This window comes from Lithobates pipiens, unplaced genomic scaffold, assembly GCF_037356315.1.
Source record: "Lithobates pipiens isolate NorthernLeopardFrog02 unplaced genomic scaffold, aLitPip1_a1.2 Scaffold_18, whole genome shotgun sequence".
NCBI classification, from domain to species: Eukaryota; Metazoa; Chordata; class Amphibia; order Anura; family Ranidae; genus Lithobates; species Lithobates pipiens.
The window spans coordinates 374,012,050-374,024,833 of record NW_027507758.1 but is presented as its reverse complement, the minus strand read 5'-3'; the positions used below and the strand labels follow the sequence as shown (position 1 = coordinate 374,024,833).

Below are 12,784 nucleotides of genomic sequence, written 5' to 3'. Positions count from 1 at the left end.
ACTCAAGTTTCCGCACAGTTTTCAGTGGGGAGAGGAATGCGCCAGGGCTGCCCACTCTCTCCGGCTTTATTTGCTCTGGCCATACAGCCTATAGCTATTGCTCCAAGAGCATCCGTAGATGTTATAGCCCTTCAGGTAAGCGGCACTCGAGAATGCATAACCCTATACGCACATGATATACTCCTCTTCCTAGAGGACCCGGGACCATCATTGGAGGCAGTATTTGAGATCCTAGGCACATCTGCAAACTGCTCAGGGCTACAGGTGAATTGGGAAAAGTCCAATATCATGGCCATTGATGATGATGCTCAGGCACGGGCATCACCTTCAGTGCCTATTGCCCGGGTCCCTGAAATAAAATACTTGGGTGTACGTGTGTCCCCCAAAACTACTTGACACTCAACCTAATGCCACTGCTCACAAAAAGTTAAAATACAATTGGAAGCATCTCCCTCTCTACTCAATTGGTAGGGTGAATCTCCTCAAAATGAAGATACTACCAGTGTTTCTTTATTTTTTGCACAACACTCCCATCTGGGTCCCCTACTCTTTCTTTCGGCACATAAACAGCCTGTTTAGTTCATTTTTACGGGGCTCTAGACACCCTAGAGTGACATTACAAGAACCTTATGGACAGGGTGGACCGGCCCTTCCCGACTTGTTTAAGTATTTTATCGCAGGACTGATGGTATTTGCCAGACGGTGGTTAACAAGAGATGGGGGATGCAGCGACAGTGCTAGAGGCTGCTCTAATGGGATCATATAAGAGTCTTTACTACTTAGTGTATAGAGGGCGACAGTGGTGCCTTTGACTGGCTCCATGCACGCTACTATTCGCGCATGGGACAGGGCAAGGATAGTTAAGCACTCGGACACAGAGGCCTGGTCGCCAGGCCTCTGACACTCAGTAAATGTAGAGAGAAATGGAGCTCTTTAGTCCCCAATTTCCAAGGGGACGACTGGGACGATATGCGGGACCACCCTTTTCAAGTCCTAGTATTGTCTCGTGACAGGTACATCCAATTTAAGATACTTCACAGGGTATATTATACCCCAGTGAGACTAGCCAGCATTTACGGCTTAGATGGCGCCGCCTGCTGGCGTTGTAATGCGTAAGGGGTGGATTTCGATCATATTCTGGCAATGCCGGTCCACAGGTATTTTGGATAGGGGTTACAAAAACTATCCAGGGGCTGATCTCGCTGCCCGTCCCCATGACTATATCAGTATGTATGTTGGGCCTGGTTGAGGAGGAAGTGCCACTTAAGGTACAAAGAACTAGGATTTCACTCACCCTGCTTTATGCACGCAAAGCCATCCTCTTAAGCTGGAAAAAACCTGAGGCCCCCGTCCTTGGCTTTCTGGAAAGGCATAGTGAATAAAGTGTTGCCCTTCTACAAAGCCACGTACTTAAGTAGGGGGCATCCCAAAAAATTTGAGAAGTTATGGCGGTGCTAGCTCTCTTCAGATGATACTGTTTGAGTGACTGCATAAATGATGGGCTAAACGTTACATGAAAGGAAACTTGCAATAATTGAAAAAAGACAAGACAGGCCGTATACCTACTAGGTAATTGGGTCACAGTTTTAGTTTTTACCTGAGCATGTACTGCGTTTAACTGCCTGTTATCCTGTTATACTTGGGACATAACACAACGGGGGAAGAGGGAGGGGGTCATTTATGATAGATATAGATTTGATGTTTGTCAGTGGGGGAATACTTCCCAAGGTGCAGGAGGTGAATGTCAGACCACGCCCCTATGCTCTTGTGCCTACAAACCATCCAATCGGAGAGAACGTGGCATCTCTCTAGATATTGGATTTCTGAAGAGTCAATAGAAGCCGAGATCCGAGCATCTCTGACTATTGGGTGTCCAATGCTAGATCCACTTAACTGCATAATAGGTGGGACGCTTTCAAGGCCTACATCCAGGGATGCTACCAGACCCATTTCTCTTGCCAGATATAATGCTAAGATATCTATTGAGGAGGCAGAAACCAAGGCCCTAGACCTAGAATCTCACAATATGTTCCGACCCAAAATCTGATGACTCCGCTTGATAGGTAGGTGGCCTACTGCAAAGTAATGCTTCTGCGGGTGGCTGGGGTAAAAAAATCAACAATTGGCGCAGTCACAGCACATCTTTGAGCAGGGGGAAAAGACTAAAAGATCAACAACCTGTAACAGCCATTGACCGCTTAAGGGATGCGGATGGAACACTGGTGACAGACCCAGCGATCATCAATGCTTGTTTTGCTTCGTACTAGAGAGTCCTTTATTCCTCCAAGGCAGACTACTCGGGAACAGAGCTGGACTCCTTCCTGGGGCAGATCGAATTTTCAACTCTTAATGAGGATGCCCGGGCTTATATGGATAGTACTATCACCCTAAAAGAGGTTCAGTTGGCATTAGGCGAGCTCCAGGTGGGGAAAACTCTGGGAGAAGACAGCCTTCCACCTGAATTTTACAGGCAATACAGAGAGCAACTATCACCTAAATTGCATGAAATGATTACAGGGATTTTGAAAGCCGATACTCTCCCAAACTGTTCGGCAGAGGCACTTATAGTCCTCCCCAAACTGGATAAGGACCCTGAACTCTGCACTTCCTATCGCCCCATATCCCAGCTTAATGCAGATGCCAAAATTCTCAACAAAATATTAGCTAGAAGACTAAATGAGGTTATTCTTACCTTAATACACGAGGATCAGACTGGTTTCATGCCCGGTAAGGGGACAGATATAAATATCTGCATACCATACACTCTGTTTTAGGTGCAGGGAATTCTCCTGGCTGATTCTATGCAGTAGCCTCCTTAGATGCAGAAAAAGGATTTTAGTGGTGCTACCTATGGGGGGGTTCTGCATCGATTTGGCCCCAACTTTATATCCTGGGTGCGAGCCCTGTATAAATCACCCAAAGCTAGGGTCTGCACGGGATCGACTCACGCCAACCTTTCGCCTGCACAGGGGCACTAGACGGGGATGCCCGCTATCCCCAGCCCTCTTTGCATTGGCTATAGAGCCGATGGCGATCCTGCTGAGCTCCTTCCCTCTAGTCAGCGGTACACCGCTGGGATCGGTCCAGGAGAAAATCTCTCTACATGTGGAAGACACCCTGTTATACCTTTATGAACATGACTCCTTGGCAGCAGCAGCAAATAATTTTGGAAAGTACTCTAGCATCAGAATTAACAGGGGGAAGTCCGTGATTTGTGCGCTGCACCCGGAGGGGGCGTCTATGCTCCCAGATACCCCTCTCCAAAAGGTCTCGCAATTCAAATACTTGGGAATAGATACATAGAGACTTCGCTCAATTCATACCTCTCAATCTGACTGCGGTAATATCCCTCCTGTCTCAGATGTGCTGCCTGGAAAACGCTGCCCCTCACTCAGGGAAGAAAAGTTAACCTTGTAAAAATGTCTGTACTAAGTTCCTGTGCATATTTAGGCAAACCCCAGTTCATATTCCACAATCTTTCTTCAAAAACTTAGACAAACTGATGATTTCCTTCATCTGGAATGGTAGCTTCCCTAGGATTGCCAAATCCACCCTACAGCTGCTCAGCCTAGACTTTAGAGTCAGGTCCTAAACCAAGCTGAGAAATGTAATAGAGCGTGGCCCCAAATCCAAAGCAAACATCACCCTCTCAATGAAAATTACACTAAGTCTTGGAGATTGTCCGGGCTAAAACCAGGACACTTAATGGTCGGTCCCACCGCACCCCACTGTAGGGGAACCCGCGATTACCGCACTTCCAGACTGTCCCGGACCCAGTGCTTTGGGCCCAATATGGAATTAAAACCTTAGCCGATATACTGTCCCATCGGCATACTCTCGTTTGATGAGCTGAAGCAGCAGAGGAGCTTGCCTAACCGCATGTTTTTTTTTTTTTTTTTTTTTTAGATATGTACAGCTCCCGTCATGCCTACCGTTCCCAGTTTCCTGTACCTCCAGTGCTGGTAACCACTGGCCTAGAATGACTGCTAGGTGCAGCAGAGGAGACCAGGCCACTTTCGACCTAGTTGGAATGGATACTTCTAGGGTCTCACAGCTATTCTCAGTATGGCAGGGAAATGTACCCTCAATGGCTGACGAGGACTGGGAGGAGGGCATTCAGCAGTACCTTCCCCTGATAGGTTTGTACAGCTCAAATTTTTGCACAGAGCGTATTATTCCCCACAGCGCCTAGCTAAAATATACCTGTCTGATTTTTTTTTTCCATGTTGTTTGGTCTTGTCCACACATACAATCCTTCTGGAGAGAGGTGGTCTCCATTGTTTATTCCATCAGCAAACAATGTGCAGTGCGACCCAATCCCACTGTTGCTCGGAATAGTGGATAACTTAACAGGTCCCCAGTCTAAGAAACGGTTCGTGTTTTACATGGCTTTCTATGCCAGAAAGGCACTCTTGCTCCAGTGGAAGGAGGCTATCCCCCCCAACAATACAGCAGTGGAAGCTCATAGATAATGCCCTCCCACTGTATAAACTGACCTATTTGGCCCGCAACTGCCCCGAAAAATTCTACAAAATCCGGGGTCCATGGATCCACGAAGAGTGGCTGCCCCTGGACTAGGGTCGGGTCGGGGTCATAGAGTCAGAGCTCATGACCCATGCATATTGAATTTTTTTTTTTTTTTTTTTTTTTAACTAAAGCTCTTTGTGGCCTGCCTAAAGGCCTGTTGGTGACGGACCCCTCACCCCACCTCCTACTCAGACCCCCAAGTAAGGAACTGAACAGAAAAGGGTATTCTAGACATATGTGGCGAGGTGTGTAAATGAGGAGATTGCATGAGACCTGCCTCCTCTTCACCCCCCCCCCCCCTCCTTCTTCCCTGCTCTCTTTTCGATTATAGGGTAATCTGACTGTTAAAAACCACCCTCACCCTATGAAAATGTTGTAATTGTGATCACTGTATAGTGGTGGTATATCAAATCTTTCCATTTCAGTTTATGTTGTCGTTTGTGGTGTTACTGAAAATAAACTGTTAAAAAAAATTATATATATATATATATATATATATATATATATATATATATATATATATATATATATATATATATATATATATATATATATATATACACATACATACATACATACATACATACATACATACATACATACATACATACATACATACATACATACATACACATACCTAGGCCTTTAAGACTTGCCTGTAGGTAAAATTGATATCTCCTCAATCTACACGATTTAGGAGATATTCACCCTGCATGCAGCCACTGACGTCAGCGGCCCATACACAGTGAAGGCCCGGCGAAGGTGTGGCGTATCATGTGGGAACAGAGGGCGCATGCACAGGAGTGATGTCACCGCAACGCCAGTAACTCACAGCCCCGGAAGAAAAGCCGAGGGGAAAAATGTTAGCTGCCTTGGCTGCGACTGGGATGCGATGCTGAAGCTTCAATCAATCAGGCAAGCATTTCATAATGAGCCAGCATGCAGTGCATACTAGCTCATTATGCCTTTGCCTTACAGGTTTGTCTTTTTTCGTTTGAGGGTATACAACTGCTTTAAACGCCTTACAGGTTACCATTTTAGAGGCAAACATGGCACTAGAATTTTTGTTCTCACTGGCAACACCATTTGATCAGAAGCTTGCCTGGTAAACCAACCAAAAGCAGCACATTCAGGACCATTCATCACAAAGGAGGGGAGGAACAGATGTTCATTTTCCCCTGTGTTCAGCTGACCTGACCATTCCACTGGCAGGAGCCTCCTTCTAAATCCTGTAAAAATGATCGGGTAGCTGTAAACGGTCATAAAAAAATCACTACATTATACATCACTTGCAGGTGTGACACAAGGGACGATAAACCCTGTGAAAGGAATTGCCATTATGTGATTGTAGCAGTGTGAAAAAAATAAAAATAAAATACAGTGATTCTTTCATACAACTTTGTTGTGATGGGGATCTGTGCCTATACACACACACACACACACACACACACACACACACACACACACACACATTATGACTCTTTAACCTCCCTGGCGGTACGATTCGTTCTGGTTTTAGGTGCTGAAAGCGGTACAATTATTTTGCATGGAAATTTGGAGTTTTATATTGTAGTCCTGTAATTCTTAGAAATAACTCTTAAATCTGTTCAAACCGGAGTCTAGCAGACATCCCGGGTATGATAAAGTTTATAATAATAATTATTCAATAATGTAATCAAATCCTAAAACACTGAAAAGGGACACTTTCTAGTTGCTATGGACAATCTCCAAATTCCAGGCAGGAAAAAAACAGTATTTATAATATAAAAGTGCATGCAGGGCACTGCACAGACCACTAGGGACAAAGGGGGTGTGTAATTTTTTTTATACAGTACTGTAATCTGTAAGATTACAGTACTGCGTGTTGTGTACCTTTACTTTTTTGAATTTGGCGCCGATCTCCGCTCCCGTGCGCCGTAACGTCGCAGGGAACGGAGCTCGGCGGCATTCGGCACTGTGTAAATCGAGCGGAGGACGGCTCAATCACACAGCGTGGAGGACATCGCTGGATCCAGGGGATAAGGTAAGCAACTTCTCCATGTCCTCCCTGTATCCAGAGATGTGATCCAGAGTCTGGCTCTGGGTTACCGCTTGTGATAGTAAAATTCCAACCCGAGCCAGACTCGGGATTACAGCTAGGTAGGTGAAGTAGGTTATTATGACTTCAGGTTGCTGCCAAACCTTTGTGCCCCTGGGTTTTGGATCTTGATTAAAAAAAATAAATGATACCTGTATACCCGCCTTAAGTGGAAATCTTTGTTTCTAAGTGCTTTCAATCTAAGGTAAGTTAGGCAATATTGGCCATGGTCTTTTAAGATTTTATTGAACTGTCCTTGTATGCTGATGAATGCATATTGTTTCATACCTAGTTCTAGCATCAAAATTTCTATCCATTTACATCTGCCACGTGTTCAAAAGGTTAACTCCTTTCGTGGGAAAAAATAAAAAGCAAATAAAGAAAAAAAAATATATACACACACACACTCTATACAATTGCGATACAAGTCATATAGTAATTGAATGTTATTAAAAATTACCTTTCCTATATGCAGACACTAATTTTCTAAAAATGCAATATCGCTACATGCAGTTAGGTACATGTGTACAGACCACTCCCCAGAAACAATTTCCTGCTTGTGTGATAGGCAGACTTCTGGGAAAATCAGTGAGCCAAAAGATACAAGTCATTTCAGTTATCCCCTGCAACAAAATGGGTATCTAAATGGATGCAGAATCAGCAGGTTTGCTCATTAGTGCTCTGCAGCTGCCACAGTTGACCGATACAGGGATTTCTTCAGAATGGCAAAAAGGAATCTGCAACAAAGGTTGTTATGATCCTTGCAATGTACATAGATCACCTAGAGGGGGGTTCTCTTTTTCTAACAAAAGTGGAATTAAACTTTAACCACTTCCAGCCCAAAGGACGTCATATGACGTCCTTGACTTTGTGGGAATATCTGAATGATACCTGTAGCTACAGGCATCATTCAGATGAAGTCTGATCGGCGGAAGAAAAACCCTCACCCGCGCAGAGTCCAGACTCAAGTCCAAGTATTCCAGGCGTTGGGCCGGGAGCAACACTGACTTCTGGAGGTTCAAAATCCAGCCGAACTCTTGTAAAGCGTGTATGGGGATCGCCACATTGTCCCTCAGTTCTGAAGCAGGTGCCGCTCGCAGGAGATCATCCAGGTAGCCCATGACCGGGAGCCCCCACTGACTCAGTAATGCCAGAACCAGTGCCAGCACCTTGGTGAAGATCTGGGGAGCCACAAACAGATGGTGTGCATCCCCTGACTGCAAAGCGCAGGAAATACTGGTGCCCGACACAGATGGGGACATGCAAGCATGCATCCTCGATGTCCAGGGAGGCCAGGGCCACCAAACAGACTCCATTGTGAACATCCGTGCCTTCACATAACAATTGAGGGCCTTGAGATCCAGGATCAAACAAACCCCCTTCTTTGGGACTACGAACAGATTGGAGTAGAAAACCCGAAACCTTTCCAATACTGGTACAGGTACTATCACCCCCTGCTGGAGAATCAAGTCCGGCACCACACCAAACAAATCCTGTCAACGAGATGGGGCAAGGTGAAGACTGGAAGGAAAAAACCTGTCTGGTGGACAGGAAAGAAAATATTTTGTAACCGGACAGAATTAGTATGCGGACCCACTGGTCGGAAAGAATAGAAATCAACTGATCCGCAAACCACCGAAAGCAAAAACCTTGATGCGGAAGAGGGCTTTTCCACAGGCTTGCGATGCCAATGACTTTGGTCGGCCCACGGGAGCCTTGGCAGGCTGGGTACCCATGCCCGCAGAAACGGGGGGGGGGGGGGGACGAAACAAAACTTGTGAGTGGAAAAAGGAGGGGCCCTGCCTGCGATGGAGCTTCTTTCCTTTTTGGACTGTGGGAGAAAAGGGGCAACGCACCTAAAAATGACTCGGGACTGAAAAGGACCACTGTGAGTGTTCCCAAGCCTTGTAAATAAACAAAATGAAATAAGATAGGTAAAGAAAGCCCCTTAGCAGTGTGGACCAGCTTATGAGACCCAAAGGGGACCAGCACCTCTGCAGCTTCCACGCCGGATCCTTCATTTTCAAGGTATTGGAAACCGCCATAATGCGTGCGTCCACCAGTGCAGTGACAGATGCGGTGGATTCCTCCTTGCTGTCCAAAGGATCATGGGCCACCCGCTACAGCGGTCATCCCCAGAAGACAGAGGGGGTAGGGGACATTTTTACCCACCTTGCGCCCACACGCTACCTTAACCGGGAAATATTGGCACATGAAGATAGGCATCTAATGAAGCCAAAAATTCCCCTCCTTGGAGGATGGCTACAATCAACTGGATTGACTCCATGCGGAAGGATCGGATGCTCAAGTGCCACTTTAGATCCGAGATCTAAAAATAGGTCTTACTTCCCAGTTTGGTTTCGGGACCGTGAAGAGTTTGAATAAAAACCTGTGCCCTGTTCCTCTAAGGGAACTTCTGATATGACTGCCTTGAATAGCAGATGGTCCAGTGCTAGAAGGAGAGCCTTCTTCCTTTCTGGGTCTTTGGGAACACTTAACCCTAGAAACTGGGGAGACGGCAAAACTCAGAACTCTAGCTTGTAACCTAGAGAAACAGCAGAGCCCACCCACTTGTTCTGACATTGCTCCTACCAGATCTTTGAAAATTGCAGGAGCCTTCCCCCCACCCGTGAGAGCGGGGGCGCCTCTTCATAAGGAGGTTTTAGTACTATGGTTGGCGGGCTTCTTTCCCCAAGATCTTTTCTGACCTTGGTGCTGTCCCTGGGGTTTTCCCCTTGAACCTGATGGCTGAAGACGTCGAGACTGCCTAGAGGCTGATGTCCCTGATACATGAGAAGAGGCTCACTTAAATGAGAAATGTCTAAATTTCTTCTTTACTGGCAACAGAGCGCTTTTGGCATTGGAAATCCTCTGTAGGAATTAATCCAAATCTTCTCCAAATAGCCGTTCACCATGAAAAGGGAAACTGGCTAGGAGCTTCTTGCACAGTGCTTCGGCTGAGCAACTCTTAAGCCAAAGAAATCTATGAGAATGCACCAGTCCCAACATCAGACGCGAGATCTGAATGGACTCCTCTCTCATAGCATCTACTGTGAAACACAGTACGTCTGCCAAATCAGTGTACTGCTGAACCTGCTAAAGCCTTTGCTTTAAGTATCTCCTCAAACTGTTGCTTAAGGGCCTGAGATATACCCATTGTGTCCAGAACCGGCTGCACTGTTGAACCTGCTAAAGCCATCTGGTTCTTAGAAAGGTGCACCAGCTTCTTATCTGCTAAATCCTTTAACATGAGTGCATTATCAACCGGACATATGACGCTCTTATTTACAGAGGTAATCGCAGAACCCCCCCCCATTTCTTATAGAAATCCTCTTTCATAGGATACAGTTTGGAGAATCGAACATACAGGCAAGTCCCGCCCAAACGCTGTTCAAACCACACATGAGGCATCGCCATGTACGCTAGAGCAAGAGCAGTAATTCTAGCACTAGACCTCGAACTCTGAACTGGTAACCTGTAAAAAAAAATTAAAGCATCGCCTATGGAGATTTTTTTTTAAGTACCAAAGTTTGGCGCCATTCCACGATTCCATGAGCGTTTTCAATTTTAAAACGTGACATGTTGGGTATCTATTTACTCAGCGTAACTTCATCTTTCACATTGTATAAAAAACTTGGGCTGTTTTGTGATTTTTTTAATTCATGATTCATACTTGTTGCAATGGATATTTTTTAATCATTGCAACAAGCATAGAAATTATATTACATGCCAGAGGACTTGCTGTACAACAACCATTTCAAATATGCGAGCACCACTTTTTTTCTTATAAAATATATTGTGTGCAAACAGACAGTAATAAATATGAATAACTCAACCTAGAGCACTATTGCCCATGCCCTATCAAATCTGCAAATTTTTAGAATTTGTGCATTTACGTAAACTGCATGGCATATTAAGGTTAAAATATTAGGATGGTTTTCTAGAAACAACCTTTACTGTCCTAGTATACATTCACCAGACATCCCTGCGAACTGCACACCCACTTGGGATCCCTTGGGACAAGAACAGATGTCTGCAAAGTCAAGGCAGCAGACACTCCTAATAACATAAACCTTGTGTATAAATTCCACACTGGGAATACACAAACACTGTAAAAACAGAAGAATAGCAATCCTAGTTAGTAAGAGTGGATGGTAGAAGGCTGCAAGCACAGCTGAACAAACCTAGATATGCTTCAGGAAAATGCACCAAGACCCTTAACAGAAGCATTGCACTAATGGGTTAAGGGCAGATAGAGTATTTTACTTTGAAGACTGAAGCCTGAAACCAAAATGTTATTATAAAAATGGTAGTGTCTTAAAAATATTTTCTATCCCTTCTAGTAATTAGAGGGCTGAAGAAACGTCAAAAAAAAAAAAACTTTTTTTGAAGTCCAATGTGTGACCATAGGTCTTGTAGATAATCGGATTTTCTGCTCATTTTTGTCTTCAGATTTACCAAAAACATGTAGTGCTAGGGCCTGCCTGATTAAATACAAATAGAAACTCCTAAGGTTTGACCTCATATTATATGTTTTTTGTAAATCTGTAGGGGGAAAAAAAAAAAAAAACACACAGAAGAAAATCTGATAGGGTGTATGGGGCTTCACTGGGTCACACCATTTCCTACAGGAGGTTGGGGCACTGACAAAAGTTAATCCAGAACCCTGTATAACCAACACCTCCAACAATCATGGCTTAGTATAGTGACCAACAGTAGAGTCTCTAGGGGGTGGCTTTTGGGGCTATAGACTCGAATCTGGGGCCCATAGCCCCGAGTCTCTGCAGGGGTCCCCAAGGGGAGGGGAGGCTCTCTGGGGATATATATATATATATATATATATATATATATATATATATATATATATATATATATATATATATATATATATATATATATATATATATATATATATATATATACATACACACACACACACACACGTATATTACTGTATATACATGTGTATGCTCACCCAAACGTATGAGTCTCTTTACTGCACTGCCATGGGCCCTGATCTTTTGTAGACCTAGCAACGACCCTGGTGACCAAGCATTAAATAACCCCAAATATATAGAGGGACAGGAACTGTGTCGACCCAAAAGTGAAAGTTACGCTTATACGCTATCCTCTTTAACCACTTGCTTACTGGGCACTTAAACCCCCCTCAGTCCCAGACCAATTTTTAGCTTTCAGTGCTCTCACATTTTGAATGACAATTACTCAGTCATGCAACACTGTAACCAAATGATTTTTTTGTCCTTTTCTTCATACCAATAGAGCTTTCTTTTGGTGGTATTTGATCACCTCTCGGTTTTTTATTTTCTGCGCTATAAATGAAAAAAGACCGAAAATTTTGAAAAAAAAAAGTGAATTTTTCTTCGTTTCTGTGACAAAATTTAGCAAATTAGCAATTTTTCTTCATAAATTTTGGCCACAATTTATACTACTACACATCTTTGGTAAAAAATAACCCAAATTTTTGCATATTATATGATCTGTGTGAAATTTATAGAGTCTACAAGCTATGGTGCAAATCATAAAGATTTGCAAAAAAAGATCACATCTGACGTACTAAGGCCTATCTCCATTCTTGAGACCCTAACAAGCCAGGAAAGTACAAATGCCCCCCAAATGACCCCTTTTTGGAAAGTAGACATTCCAATGTATTTAGTAAGAGGCATGGTTGGTTATTTTAAGTTGTCATTTTTTCCCATAATTCTTTGCAAAATTACGATTTTTTTTTTTTATTTTTTTTCCACAAAATTTTCATTGTAATAGCTTATTTCTCCCACACGGAATGTGCATACCACAAATAACACCCCAAAATACATTCTCCTACTCCTCCTGAGTATAACGATACCACATGTGTGAGACTTTTACACAGCCTGACCACATACAGAGGCCTAATTTTGAAGTAGCACCTTCAGGCATTCTAGGAGCATAAATTACACATTTCATTTCTCAACCACCTATTACAGTTTTGAAGGCCCTGGAACACCAGGGCAATGGAAACGTCCAGAAAATGACCCCATTTTGGAAAGCTAATACCCCAACGTATAATCTATGAGGCATAATGAGTCTTTTCAATGGTTCATTTTTTTCCAGAAGTTTTCGGAAAATGTGGAAAAAAATGAAAACGCATTTTTTTTTTTTTTTTTTTTTTTACACAAAGTTGTC

General features: G+C 43.7%; 1 protein-coding gene across 1 annotated transcript in view; it reads right to left on the bottom strand.

Moving 5' to 3' along the window:
* The window catches only part of DVL3 (dishevelled segment polarity protein 3), a gene marked incomplete in the record, with an annotated part of 225,661 nt that overhangs the window by 176,379 nt on the left and 36,498 nt on the right, over positions 1-12,784 (bottom strand).